General features: G+C 39.0%; 1 non-coding gene across 1 annotated transcript; it reads left to right on the forward strand.

Moving 5' to 3' along the window:
• The first annotated feature begins 3,860 nt into the window (after positions 1-3,860).
• On the forward strand, positions 3,861-3,979 carry LOC148375726 (5S ribosomal RNA). Its single transcript, XR_015847751.1, has one exon. It is a non-coding gene; the product is annotated as a 5S ribosomal RNA (ribosomal RNA).
• The last annotated feature ends 9,881 nt before the right edge of the window (positions 3,980-13,860 follow it).

A 13,860-nucleotide genomic window follows, 5' to 3' on the forward strand; every position in this document is an offset into this window, starting at 1 on the left:
TTTGGTTAAGTTAAAAGGAAACGGTTTCTATGGAAGAGCATTTTTACAGTAGAAGACAATAAGAAACTGATCAATCTTGAAGAGAGTCATAGGAAATAAAAGTAACGGATTAGTTGATTTCGAGACATATCGGGCTAATTTAAGAATAATTGCATGGGAAATAAATGGGTAGAAATTGATTAAACTAAGATAATGTCTACTAGTACTTAAATTTAGAGAAAAATTTAAGACATAGAGTAATCCGGCCAATTTACTAAAAAAAAAATCCCACTACGTAAGCACAGTGGAATTAACGAGACTCTCAAGTGCCAGTGAATTCCGCAAAAAGACTCTTTCTAAGTCTCCAAAGGACATATAAATCTGTCAAAAAGAGGCCATGGACTAATTTGCTGAAAGAGCCAAAGACATCAGTCATCCATTGTCTGCGCCGCTTATCAACAGCGAGGCCAAGGGAGTGATATGGAGCACATCCCAGCTAGGCTCATAAACAACGAGCTCAAGGGAGTGGGGGTAACACACACGGCGAGACGTAAAGTGTTGGGCCTGCGGTCGAAAGGTCACATGTCCTTTGAATGTGAAGAAGAAAGCTCTGCTGAGCAACACCAAACAGCGTGACTAGGCCAAGATAGTATTCAGACATAAAGTCAAATAGATAGATAGATAGATAGATAGATACTTTGTTCATCCCCGAAGGGAAATTCACATTTCCAGCAGCATCCCTGAGCTGAGAACAAACAATCGAGAACAATCGAAAATAACACGGGAGCTGCTGGAGTGGCTGCCATTCGTGACGGCGCCGGAAGAAACGATTCAATTTGAATCATGTACAAACAAACAAACAAAATATTATTGCATATGGTAGCAGTTCTTTTATCGAGCAAAATATAGAGTGGTTTTCGAGTGCCCTCTTGGAAACAAATGAAAATCATGGAACTTCAATGGACGCTCAGATGCCAATTTTTGAACGCTCATTGCAAATCCTGTTGCGTTTTTGCTTTGGAAAATAATTGTTCATAAGTATGAAACTGATTGTGCTTACTTGAATAATGATTTGTGTTTATGGTAACTGTGTGTACAAAATAATGTATGCCATAGCAGCAGTATTCTTACCTGACCCACTCAAGTCACTGTTTAAACAGCATAACTGGCTTATGGATAGATGCGTACCGCATATCTCGTTGTGCAAAAAGAAGAGCATCAAATGGCAAGACTTGGAAAAATTAGTGTACAAAGGAGAAAGGCTCTTTTCTGGTCGGTGACAGTGCAGTCAGAAGTACACTTAATAGAAGAACAAGAATGACAAATCTTTTTAACCGGAGAGGACGAGGAATTCCCGAGAAATTATGGTCTCAGGGGCCTACTGACGTGGGCCTTGTAAAAGGGGCATCCCCTGTAGTAGTCAGACCAAAAACAGGGCATCGCCCTAGAATAAAACAATATCCACTCAAGCCAGATGCTATGGCTGGGATACAACCAGTGATTGAAAATTTAATAAAAGCAGGGGTGTTAGTGGAATGTGCCGACTCCCCAGTAAACACGCCACAACATGCACTCTTGGTTAATATCGTGGACCTATAACAACTCTGTGACAGTGACTGTGCCACCAAATGCCACCATTGTGATGTCCATACCGATAACCTCTTTAAAAGGGTTCCAGTGAGGCAGTCTAGGGAGACAGCCAACACATATTACTGGGCAAGGGTGGGAGGAGTACTGGTGGTACGTGTTTGGACACGGAGCGTTCCAAGGGTGGGAGTATTTGGTTATAACGGAAGCAGGGGAGTACTGGACCCCAGGGGACAGCTCTGAGGCCCAGTATTTCAAAAAATCGGGTTAAATTGCAGCATCAAGGAAGCAATTTACAACTGACTATAACCGTTACAAACCAGACAATTCGACCTCCGGGATCAGATTTTTTTTAACAGCACGTGCTGGGGTTTCACGTTATGGGCCTGGTCCTCGGGCATGGACCCCTTTTTCCCGGTCGTAGTGTGTGTAAATGACAGTATGAAATCGACTGATCAGCCAAAATTAAGTAACTACTCTGTAACGACAAATATCACATCAGTAAGCATGTCAGTCGAAGACATTAATGGGTGGTTCAAAGTTACCACAGGAATTTCAAGGATAGATAACAACTGGTTGCTAATGGCTGAGCAGGCGGCACATGCTGTCATGAATGATTGTGTTGTGTGTAGTCTGAATGATATACAATGTCACCGAATGTTGACAGTCAATATAACATTTAAACCACTCTCCCGGAGTGACATCTGGTGGTGGTGTGGAGAAGACAAGTTGTATGATAGACTACCGTACAATACCACGGGATTGTGTGCATCTGTGTCTCTTATTTTACCTGTGTCTATAACCGCCACCACAATCCCTGAATTGCTAACATCTGTGAAGAGCTTGTTATCACATGCATGGAAAAGTAAAGGTCTACCTATGCCTGGAGTGACAATGATCCTACATACATCGACAGTATCGGTGTTCCAAGAGGCGTACCAGATGAATACAAATTAGCAGATCAAGTAGCAGCGGGTTTTGAATCTTTGATTTGTTATTGGTGTACAATTAATAAAAATGTTGACAGAATAAACTATATCCATTTCAATGTGCAGAAGTTAGGAAACAAAACAGAACAAGGTTTCTCCGCCATACACGAGCAACTCTCTGCTACCTCCCTCATGGCTTTCCAGAACCGGATTGCTGTTGATATGCTACTGGCTGAAAAGGGAGGGGTCTGTTCTATCTTTGGTGACCAATGTTGCACGTTCATACCGAACAACACGGCAGCAGACGGAAGTCTGACAAAGGCCCTGGAAGGCCTCAGGTCACTTAACAACAAGATGAAAGACCACTCAGGAGTTGACACATCAATGTGGGATGGTTTTGGAGATACGTTTGGAAAATATAAAAATATTAATATATGGCTATAGCTGTTTTTGCGGCAATTCTCACATTGTGTGGATGTTGTTGTATTCCGTGCATAAGAACATTGCTAACGAGACTAATTACAACAGCTCTTGCCCCAATGCAGGCAAAGATGGTACCTTTGTATGCTCTGTTGCCCTCGGACACCGATGCTGACGATGACTCTGGCAATTACCATAAAAATGACGATGGTGAAAATTGTAATGACACAAATGTTGATGATGATTGCCTGTCTCTGCATTTTCATGATTTTTACTCAGATCCTGGTCATTATGACGACAACCTCTAAGTGTAACAACTGTTGTTGTGTTCATGATTTCTCTGTTGAAAATCGTATTGCGAAGTGACAGTTGAATGAAGTATTATATCACCTGTAGGGTAAAGAGGAGGGAATGATGGAGTTGTATTTATCCTACAGTTGACATTTAATATGTTATATGTGTTCTCAGCCATTTTTGAAGAGTTCTCAGCCCGTAAACTAAACTCCAGGGCCATGAGTTGTGTTTTTACAGACTGTGTTTTGTTCTCACATACCAACGGATGTACCCTGACCTATGACCTCTTCATGCCATAACTCAAGATTGTTTTTCACCAAAGAGCCTGGGAAAAAGGAGTTTCCCAGGACCAAGGTCACCTGTCATCATTGGATGGAAAGCAGACCTTCGAAAGAAGACTAATCAACTCTACGTAGCAAAGGCAAAAACTGAATATTAGAAGGGAGGTTTTTCGAGGAGACTCTCAGAGCCAGAGCCGAGATTTCTTCAGAGCCCAGCTAGCGAGCAAGCGAGGCGGAGATCCGTAACAGCTCGATCTCCGGGGCTCTCAATATGATGATTAATAAAGTAACTAATTCTAAATAACCGATTCTCTATGTCTTCTTTTATTACAGAGCGTTTTATTAAAAATGTTGGGGACATGAACCTAACACTTACGGCCATACTACCCTGAACACGCCCGATCTCGTCCGATCTCGGAAGCTAAGCAGGGTCGGGCCTGTTTAGTACTTGGATGGGAGACCGCCTGGGAATACCAGGTGCTGTAAGTGTTGGAGAAATTGGAGGTTCGATAATCGAGAGAAAAGTCTTCTCATATGTGGATAAGGAAAATGGACAGGAGCCAGCCTCGTGGAGGGAGATACAACTTTATTGATGCGTCAATGAAGATCTCAGAGAGCTGGGAACATGACAATGTATTTAAAGCTGGTAGTGACGATTAGGCTTCGATTGAGTACACCCCAAAAGGCGGTCCTGTATCACGTATCAAGTACAGAGCGTCCCGTCCCTTGCACGCTATCTTCAAGGAAACTTAATGTCGCCAAGCGTATCTTCAAGGATGTCTACCCGACCTTTTCCCACAACTGTAAGCAAGTCTTTCTAAATTTCTACATGTATGCAAATCTATTCTACATTTCTACATGTATGCAAATCTATTCTACATTTCTACATGTATGCAAATCTATTCTACAAATGCAAGTGTATTTACCACAACATATCCCCCCATTGGGATTTTATACTCCCATTCTGAACAGAAATTAAAATCAAAAATGAATACAGGGTAGTGGTAAAGTATTACAAATCATAGACATCAATACACGGACAGAGTTTACGCGAATCGAAAATAAAATAAAATTCTGGCGGTCAGCCTGCTGTGATCATTCTAACTTTCATTGTTCATGTTTCATTTACAAAAAACCCCAACACTCCAAACATCTGACCCATGCACTAACCCCCCCTTCATTTATCTTTATCCGTACATACTGGATTATACACGTAGACCGTCGACGGTTGATAGGTACGTGATAAAGGTAAATGAATAAATGAACTGATAAGTGATAACAAATTTTTGGTAACAGTCGTCGATACATTTCAAGATGAGTGCATGACTGGATAGTGATACAGTGTACACATTGGCCTTTGGCCTGACCCCCGTGAACAATTTGAAGACCATGCACTGTCGTATTCGTCAACGGGTCTCATGAAGTCAGATGTTGGAGTGAGTGTTCATCCCAGCAGGCATCACGCTCAGTTTCCATGCTGCCAAAAACCCGGAAGCGACGATGCATCCTGACCATCACAGACAGCAGCCTGTTCCCCGGCAGTGTGACATACCAACAAAAGAATCACAATTGGAAATCAATATATTTGTGGCGGTTATTCCTAGCGCTATATAGTGTTTTGCGTGATTAACACTAGTGCTACTTGATATTGCTATTAGTGCAGATCATCATTTGTGTCTCTTTCCGCAGATGCTCCATTATTTAATGTAATGTAGACTGACTGTTAATGTTGCCAGATAAAATTCAAGGTGTTGAATTTAGTTGAGTCATCTGTTCCTCCTCACTCAGGAATAAGCTTGGATATTCAATCACTAACTGTGCTAATTGAGCTTCTGCCACCCTAGCATTAGCCACTACTGTCATTTGTTCTCCAAAAGTCTTAAGCATTCCTCTTTCAAGAATAGGTATGGCACAGAAACACAACAAACACATAATTATTACGACAGTTAGTACAAAAATTTCCCCCTTCGCTAACATACCACCCCAGTACCCAAATGTAGACGAGAACCAATCAAAAGAGATACTGTTCTTTACAGTATTTACTGTCACTTCATTGCTCAACTCACGAATCTTCGACAGTGCTTTTGTGAAGCTTCCTGCTTCGGCTGTGTTTAAAGGTATATAAGTACAGCATTCCTCCTTTATCATATGACACACGCCTCCTTTACTGGCTAAGAGAAAATCGAGGGCCTGACGATTCTGCCAGGCCATCCTAGATGTCTCATGTAACTGTTCTCCTATTGCACTAAAGGCCTCGTTAGTGTAATTAATAAAACGTTGCTGGTTGTAATAAATGTAAATAATCCATTCTGCGTTCTTATTCGGAGTTATCCAGATACATATCGATTCTAATCCAGACTTAATTTCATTCCTAGCTTTAAATTCCTCTGGAATTCCTCTCGGTTGTCCGATGGTATCTAGCTATACACGTCTACCCGGAACATATGCTTTCTTTACTGCGGCCAATTGTCAACAAAAATATTTCATTCAATTACCTTTTCCCCTTTACATTCCTTCCTCTTGTCACTTGCATGTCCCCCTCTTCTCTTTTCCTCAATGCCTACTATCTCTCCCCCTTTTTACCTTCTTTTACTAACTTTTATCTTTCTGTATTTGTAACTTCCTTACTTGCTCTGCCAACAATCCATTTTCCACATAACTTTCCCTTCTCCTACGCCCTCTAACACATGCTTTTTAGCCCACTAGTTTAATGGGAAATTGACATATAACCATCTCACTTATTTATTTATTTATTTATTTTTTTGTCTTTCCAAACCAATTCAATCTACTATCTTAGCTTCACCTACTTAATGTGAAAATGACGTGCATTGATCTACAATGATTCATCTTACTCATCTTTATTCGACTCAATGAATTTTTCCTCCATATTCAATGAAAAGAAAGAATTTACTCACGCTATTCCACTACTTTCGTATAACAATGCTTTTCATTCTCAAATTACTCCATTCCAATTCACTCAATTGGATTTTTCCTCGTCTTCACATTCCTTAATTTTCCAATTTTGAACTGAAAACCGGAATAGGTTAACTTTTTTCTTTTTGTTATTATTCTATCCTTTCTTGGTGTTATTCTGGCATTAACATAATCTAAAGCACCTAAAATAACCAAACATAATTTTTCTAGACCTTTCACCCCTAAATTCATCGTTTTCCAACTGAAAAAACATTTATTTTTCTGGGAACTCCATAGGCTCTCGAACGTTATGTTGCACACCCTTAGCTTCAAAACGATTTCTAAAAAAAACGAACGTTTTCGATTCCTAACGAGACGTGCTATCGGTTCTATCTAAAACAATACATTTTAAACCGTCTTCCTCTTTAAAAAACGTTTTTCTCGTCTCAATGAGCACTGTATTGTTCCCTTTTTCCTTTTCCTTCGATATTTTTCTGTTAACCCTTTCAGTTACGTGGGCCGCTTAAACGCCAGCGCTGGACAACCATATAAGACAAGAAAGATAAGAATACAGGAAAGAATACAAACACTTACAACATTGAACAAACATAAAACATAAAACAAGACAGATGGCCCACAAAAATTTAAGTTAATTAGTCAAATTAAGTCAGTGCACATTGAGACCTTGCGCCTACACAACTACCGAGTTAGGGTTATGGTTTTCCTCGCCGTGGGTGTAGGTTTCTCTGGACTTTGGTGTGTCGGTACCCTTCTCGCCTGTATCGTCACATTAAGGTTTAGCATATTATCCGTCACTTTAGCCTGTACTGTCGTTAACACATTTGGTTTCTGGTAGTCCATCGGCACTCCGACTGGTTGCACGTTTCTCTTTCGTCTGACTCATCCCATAATACTCGGAATTTCAGTAATTCAAACTTGTCTTCTATCGCAAATTGCACTATTTATACACGTCCTTCTACTCAATCAAGGAAGCAAGGTTTAGGGCGCTCTGAGGAGAGGGATGACTGAGTATGGGCACCAAGAGCGGACTGAGAGTGTGATCGTGGCCACTGTGTTGTGCGGTGCAGAGACGATTCAGTTTTTTTAAGACGACAGCAGTGTGCGTGTGTGTGTGTCGTCGTATCGATACTAATAACTAAATGGAGTGGAATGGAACTATGATGACTATAACATGAAACCAAACGAGACGTCACGCTCTATAGAGAATTTATCGACCTATTTCATCATCGCCTACAATCAGCTCAAATTTTTTTTCCAACATTCTGCTCCTTAAAAAGAACCTAAAAAGAAATCCGTCATTAAAAGCGCAATTAACCACCAGTCCATCGTCCCAAAAACAATGGTTCTAAGTCAAGGGTGGGCAAACTTTTGGCGTCACGAGCCTGGGGACACATCCGGTTTTCCCATTTACAGTTATGATGTCACATTTCATTATATTTATTTCATGTTTATCTATTTTGTGTATATGTATGAACCCCTACTGAACACCAGCATACCTTCAGGGCAATTGCAGTTGATTCAACAAGGTTCGTTTGCTTTCGGAGCGGACTAATCCCGTTTCAATCCAATTGATTCAAATTGATAATGTGTTTCGATTTACAATAGTTTCATCATTCCATATTTACTTCTAGAACCAATTAAACGTATAAGTAGAGGTACAACTGTGTTATTGTAGTTGTGCACGTATGTAGTATTTCTGTCATGTCCAGCATGGTCGCCGTGGCGACCGTCTAATTTGCGTGTGTCCTTCTTAAGGGCTTGCCCGTTCTGAGTAAAAGCCTGTTTTATGAGTATTCCTAGTCTGAGTTCCTGTTTGCCTGTAAGCCAGTTGCTGTTTTGTTTATTCCCTAAGCGTTGGACAATTTTGCTGAATAGAAGTAACTGGTCGTTAAGCGATTGAGTTCAGGTCCGCTCTGCACTTAACTCAACCATTCCTGCAGTAGTATCTTATAATATTTACAAAATAAGATTAAATAAGATTCTGTAATATTTTCGAAGTAGGTTGTAGTACACCTGAGGCTATATTTTTGCAGGATTTCTTTAGTAGCGCTAGTATTAATGCTGTTGTAGTTTTGTAGCAGTATTCTTGCAGAATTTCTGTAGTTGGTCTTTTTAGAATTATAGCCGTACCATATACTATGTCCCGGTTTTCAAGCTCTATATTCCATTTTCTAGTAATTTCATAGAATTTCTGTAGTAGGATTTACATTATTGTAATATTTTACCATCCCATTTCTTGTTCTCCTTTGGTTTACTGCACATGAATGGCTGGATTAAACCCTAGAGGTTTAATTCTGACCCAATTGTGGAAAAATGTATTTGATTAATTCGTTTACCCCTGTGCTCAGCATCTTTTTCTATAATACAATTTTATGTATTGCGTGGTACGTATCTTCTTATTCTAAAGAAAAACAACATGTTATGTCTATGTTTATTTGCCTTCAATTAGATATTGATCCTTTTAATAATTTCCTTTTATTTTTATAGCTCATCTATAAAAATACTGTTATATGTTTTGCACAATGCTGACAACTTTTTTGCACTACAATGACTATTTTTCACCAAATGCATATTACACAAACCTCAACTGTATGTAACATTTTACATGCACATTTTTGTGTAAATATTGTATTACTTATAACTATAACCTTATCTTTTCCGTTCCTTTACCTAACTCTGAAGATGGAGTGTCATGCCAAATTTTAATTGTCAGTTACAATATGTGAACCCGTTTTGTAACTATGTCCGTAACGGTATATTCCATTCCATCATAAATGATGCGCATATATGTAGTGCCTTCCCAGACCCTGAGGAACTCCAAAAACACTACATAATGTGTTGTTTTTCATATTTTTGTCGCAAGTTTTTCATACCCAATTTTCAGCAAATTATTATTATTTAAATAACTTATGTTGTATGTTTGTCTTAGTGTTTCTTTTTTCTTTTCTTTCAGAATTAAAGCAAAACAATATACTAGGTTAACTTTTTTTTTTTTTTGTGGAATTCAGGGGCACTTAGAGTCTCGTTAAGTTTTATCGTGCTTACGTACTGAGATGTTTTAGTGCACAGGTGTCAAACAAGGCGGCCCGCGGGCCAGATCAGGCCCGCTAAGGGATTGAATCCGGCCCGCGACAACACTCAGTGAAGCGCAAGAGAAAAACAAGCTGCAGGTTGAAATATGTCAACTTGATGTTGGCAAAGCCAGGTGGCTCTCACAAACGCTGTACTTGTATATTCTTTCTCTCTCTTCCTCCCTTTTTCTCTCAACCATTATCTCTCTTTCACTCCCCTCGTCTCTCTTTTTCTCTCAGTCTTTTTACTTTATTTTGCTCTCTCTTCATTTTCTCTTTTTTTCTCTTTCTCTCTATTTTGCTTTCCCCTTCTCTCTTTCTCTATCTTTTTCTTTCCCCTTCTCTCTTTCTCCCCTCCTCTCTTTCCCTCAGTTTCTTGTTTTCCTTCTCTCTTTCTATTTCTCCATGGATTTCTGTCTTTCTCTTTCGTCCCACCCTCTCTCTTTTTCTCGCCCTCTCTTTTGCACTTTCTCATTTTCTTTCTCTCTAATGTACTAGTCCGGCCCCCGAGAGAATGTTTGTTCTTTAGTGTGGCCCCCGAGTTAAAATGAGTTTGACACCCCTGTTTTAGTGAATTAGCCAGGTTATTCAATTTCTAAATTTTTCTCTAAATTTAAGTACTAGTAGACATTATCTTAGTTTAATTAATTTCCATTCATTTCCCATGCAGTTATATTTTTAAATCACCATGATATGTCTCGAAATCCATTAATCCGTTATTTTTAATTCCTTTAATCCTTTCCAGGATTGATCAATCTTTTTCTCATTGTCTTCTAAAAAAAATGCTCTTTTCCATAGACAATGTTTCATTTTAACTTAACCAAACCATAAGTCAGCTATTGTTTCGCATTTATTAATCATTTGTCGAACGTAACACTCATTCTAAAAAATTCAGTGTGGAATCAATTGTCCTAAAAAACTGCCAACTCGAACTCAATGTCAAAAATTTCTAATTGTCTTTTCATCCCTCTGTAATCATAATCTCTTATTGTTGATTCGATATAAAGCAATACCTACTTGTCACTTATGAATTATCTTGTTGAATCGTATTTATTTTATATTACTATCTTAATCTTTTATTCCGCGCAACAATCTTCGTTTTTACGCAATTGTCTTAGTTCCCTTTGTTTTTCTTTTTCTTTTCTTTTTAAAAGAAATATTTCATTCAGTGACTGAAATAGCTTCAGCTACGTTATTAATGATTTCTAGTCTCGAATTTTCCTCCCTGTGATAATACGTCGTCATTTTCAAACTTCTTTCAATCTTTGATAATTCGAAATCATTCATACCACTAGTAATCTATTATTGAATATGAGAAAAACTAAGGAAACAATCCTTTTACGTATTACGCCTCTTTTGAATTTGTCCATTTATAACCAACGAAAAGATGGACACTGAAATTATGGACGGTCTCCAGTCGTCTTCTTTGTTTTACTCGCCCTTGCTTTATTAGGAGCATAACTACACGTCTTAAAAATTCTTACCCTTTTGCCATTCGCATATTCAACGAGAGATGATTAGTTTTGTTATTTAAACATTCTTTCTTTTTAAACTATTCTGTATAATTATCTTGTATACACTCAGTGTTCTCATTTCACCATGTACCTGTGTCCCAGATGCATCATTCATGCTGGGGACGCAAACTTTTCCTTTAAATTGTCATTATCATTTAATTCCTCTTTAACAAAGATTCAACGCATTACATCATCGTTACTTTGGTTTTGCTGTATGAGTTTTTATTCTTCTGCACGCCGATCTTAGCTAATGAGATCTCGTCGCTTCGAGATTACGTCATTGTTGTCGGTAATTGGTTAAGTCAGTCTTTTTCATTAGACAAAACTGCTTTTTCCTCAATTTATTGACGAGAGCCAGCTCATAAATGCCCTTCTTGCACTTAACTTGGTATTTAGTTCTGTAGTTATTTATTTTTAATTGATGTAGTGTACTATGTCTCTGTTTTAAAGTACTATATTGAATCGTTAGTTTTGTGATATTGTTTAGTATACCTCTAGGGGCATTTCTCTATTACCGTATTACTGTCGTAGTATTTCTACGGTACTTTCATTCAGCGATTTTAATTTTCACTGTGTGACGTTTTGAGTGTTGAGTGACTTAAAATTCGACTCCCTCCCGCCGTCACTTATGAGTGCTGAGGCTCATTTTGTCTGTCATTTTGTCTCAAATTATTGATTCAAAACCTGATGCAAGCCAAGTTATTTTGTGAAAATGTCAAAAATTCCTACAACTGAAGATACTTACGTATTTACTTTTAGCACAGGCGCTGGGCAATGGAGTAAAATGCGCATGTCCTGTTTATAGTTCCTAACACTTACCCAATCAAAACGTTTGAGTTTCTTTGTTACAGCTTCTGGATAAAACGTTCGTTCTCGGTTAAGGTTTTTTCCCGCGAGTTTTTATTAGAAATGTCTTGATAGTGAACCTAAATCGTTTAATTAATGAAATTGTGAATATGTTTGATTGCTAATAGGATTTTCGAGAAGGGTTGTTCAAATCCTCACTATGTGTTTGCTGGTAATAACATCATATTGGAACATAATATTATGAATGTGCTTGATTGCTGTTGTGATTGTCATGATTGTTTTATTTTAATATTAGTGTCAATAAATTTGTTCAAACCAAAAAAAGCTTTCTTATAAAGTATTTTTAGCAATTTGCATCCAAAACAGGGACTGCTGGTGTGACTACGTGACTGTAAACTGGAGTTACTGGAGTTTTCCATAACATAACATGAGCATCACCTAGAGGCAGTGAAAAATAGTGCTTATGTGGGCACTGTGACTCTCCTATTCATCCTGTTAAGCACTTTTATTTTGGTTGCACTCCACAGTGCAAAGACATCTTGGGGTCAATTTATACACACTGTCCCTTTAAAAAATTTCGAGTGCATGTTTCTTATGAAACCATATTCTAAAAATTATATTTTACACATTTTCGTCATATCTCACATTTTTTCTTTTTTCCTGTAATATTTTTGATTATGGTACTTTCGAGCTTCCATACCTCAGGGCCATTGAGCCCTTCATGAGGTAAAATGTACTTGTACTTTCCAAATCCTCAACCGTTTTGGCATGTTATACAGTAGTGTCACACTTAACCGGGCCGCTGTCTCTAGGATGCGTCATGGTCTGCAACTGCAGCGTCGCTTTTTGGATCTCCGGTTGCACTTTCGGAACCGCAATTTCCATTCGCCGCTGCGATTTCTCGAGCTCTGCTCCTAGTAACAATCATATCAGACAATTTATTATCACACACAGCTTTGTCATCCACATCTTGTTTTCCTAATTTTAACGTTACTGCCCTGTTGATCTTGCTTGGTCTCGTTGACGGTGGCAGCGTGAGCCGTGGTACAGTGGTTCAGATGGTACCATTTTGAGCTGCCCTCGACCTGGACTGCGGCCGGCGTTGCCCTCACGACGGTGTACGGTCCCTCACGCCTCGGATGGTTCCACTTTCGTTGAAACCTTGATGTAGACGAGATCCCCTGGGACGTCTTTTCAAATGGTTGTTCGACCTTGGACTCTTGTCTCTTCACCAGCCGGTAGATGACAGCCGTCAATTGTCTCATACAGTCTCTCAGTTCAGTTTGTAGTGTTTTGTAGTTGCTCAAGTGGCGGCCCCTTATAGGGACCTCCCAGATGCGGTGCTGGTCTGCCTGTTAGCATTTCATGCGGTGTTAAATGCGTGATCCAATGAGTTTGCATGCGATAACTCATCAGCGCTAACTGTAGCGCATCCCCTCAGTTGAGCCTAGTACTCACAAAGATCTTGTTTATCTTTGATTTTAATATTCCATTTACTCTTTTCCACCATCCCTTGACTTTGTTGATAAACCTCACCGAACCGTTGTTTAATGTGTAGTTTTTGTAAGATGCCCTTCACGACCTTTTGAACAAATGCCGCACCGTTATCCGAACTTATTTCTGACGGTATGCCAAATCGCGGAATAACTTCTCTAATCAAAAACCTAATTACTGTTTCCGCACCTAGATCTTTTGATGGCACTGCTCCTATTATTCCTATTACTCCTTCCTATTATTATTCTCTCCGTCTACCGTGGCCTGTAAATACGGAGACCTACACCCTTATTTCTCCAGCTATTTCACACCCCCCCCTTGCATAATATTTTTAAATTGTGCACTTGTATCTGATATAAAGTCAAAGGTATTCCCCTGTTACCTATTCTCCTTAATAATCCTCCTGATGCTCCTGCATCTGGAGACACATCACCGTTTTTCTGGAAAGCAGATTCAAAATACAATTTTAGCAGTATTTCTGTGTTAAAAATAAAATAATTCACAATCCAAACGTATCAATATTCCTCAGATTTGTAAACACTACGTCAAT

Source organism: Urocampus carinirostris, chromosome 1, assembly GCF_059441175.1.
Source record: "Urocampus carinirostris isolate Australia breed hairy pipefish chromosome 1, RoL_Ucar_1.0, whole genome shotgun sequence".
NCBI lineage: Eukaryota > Metazoa > Chordata > Actinopteri > Syngnathiformes > Syngnathidae > Urocampus > Urocampus carinirostris.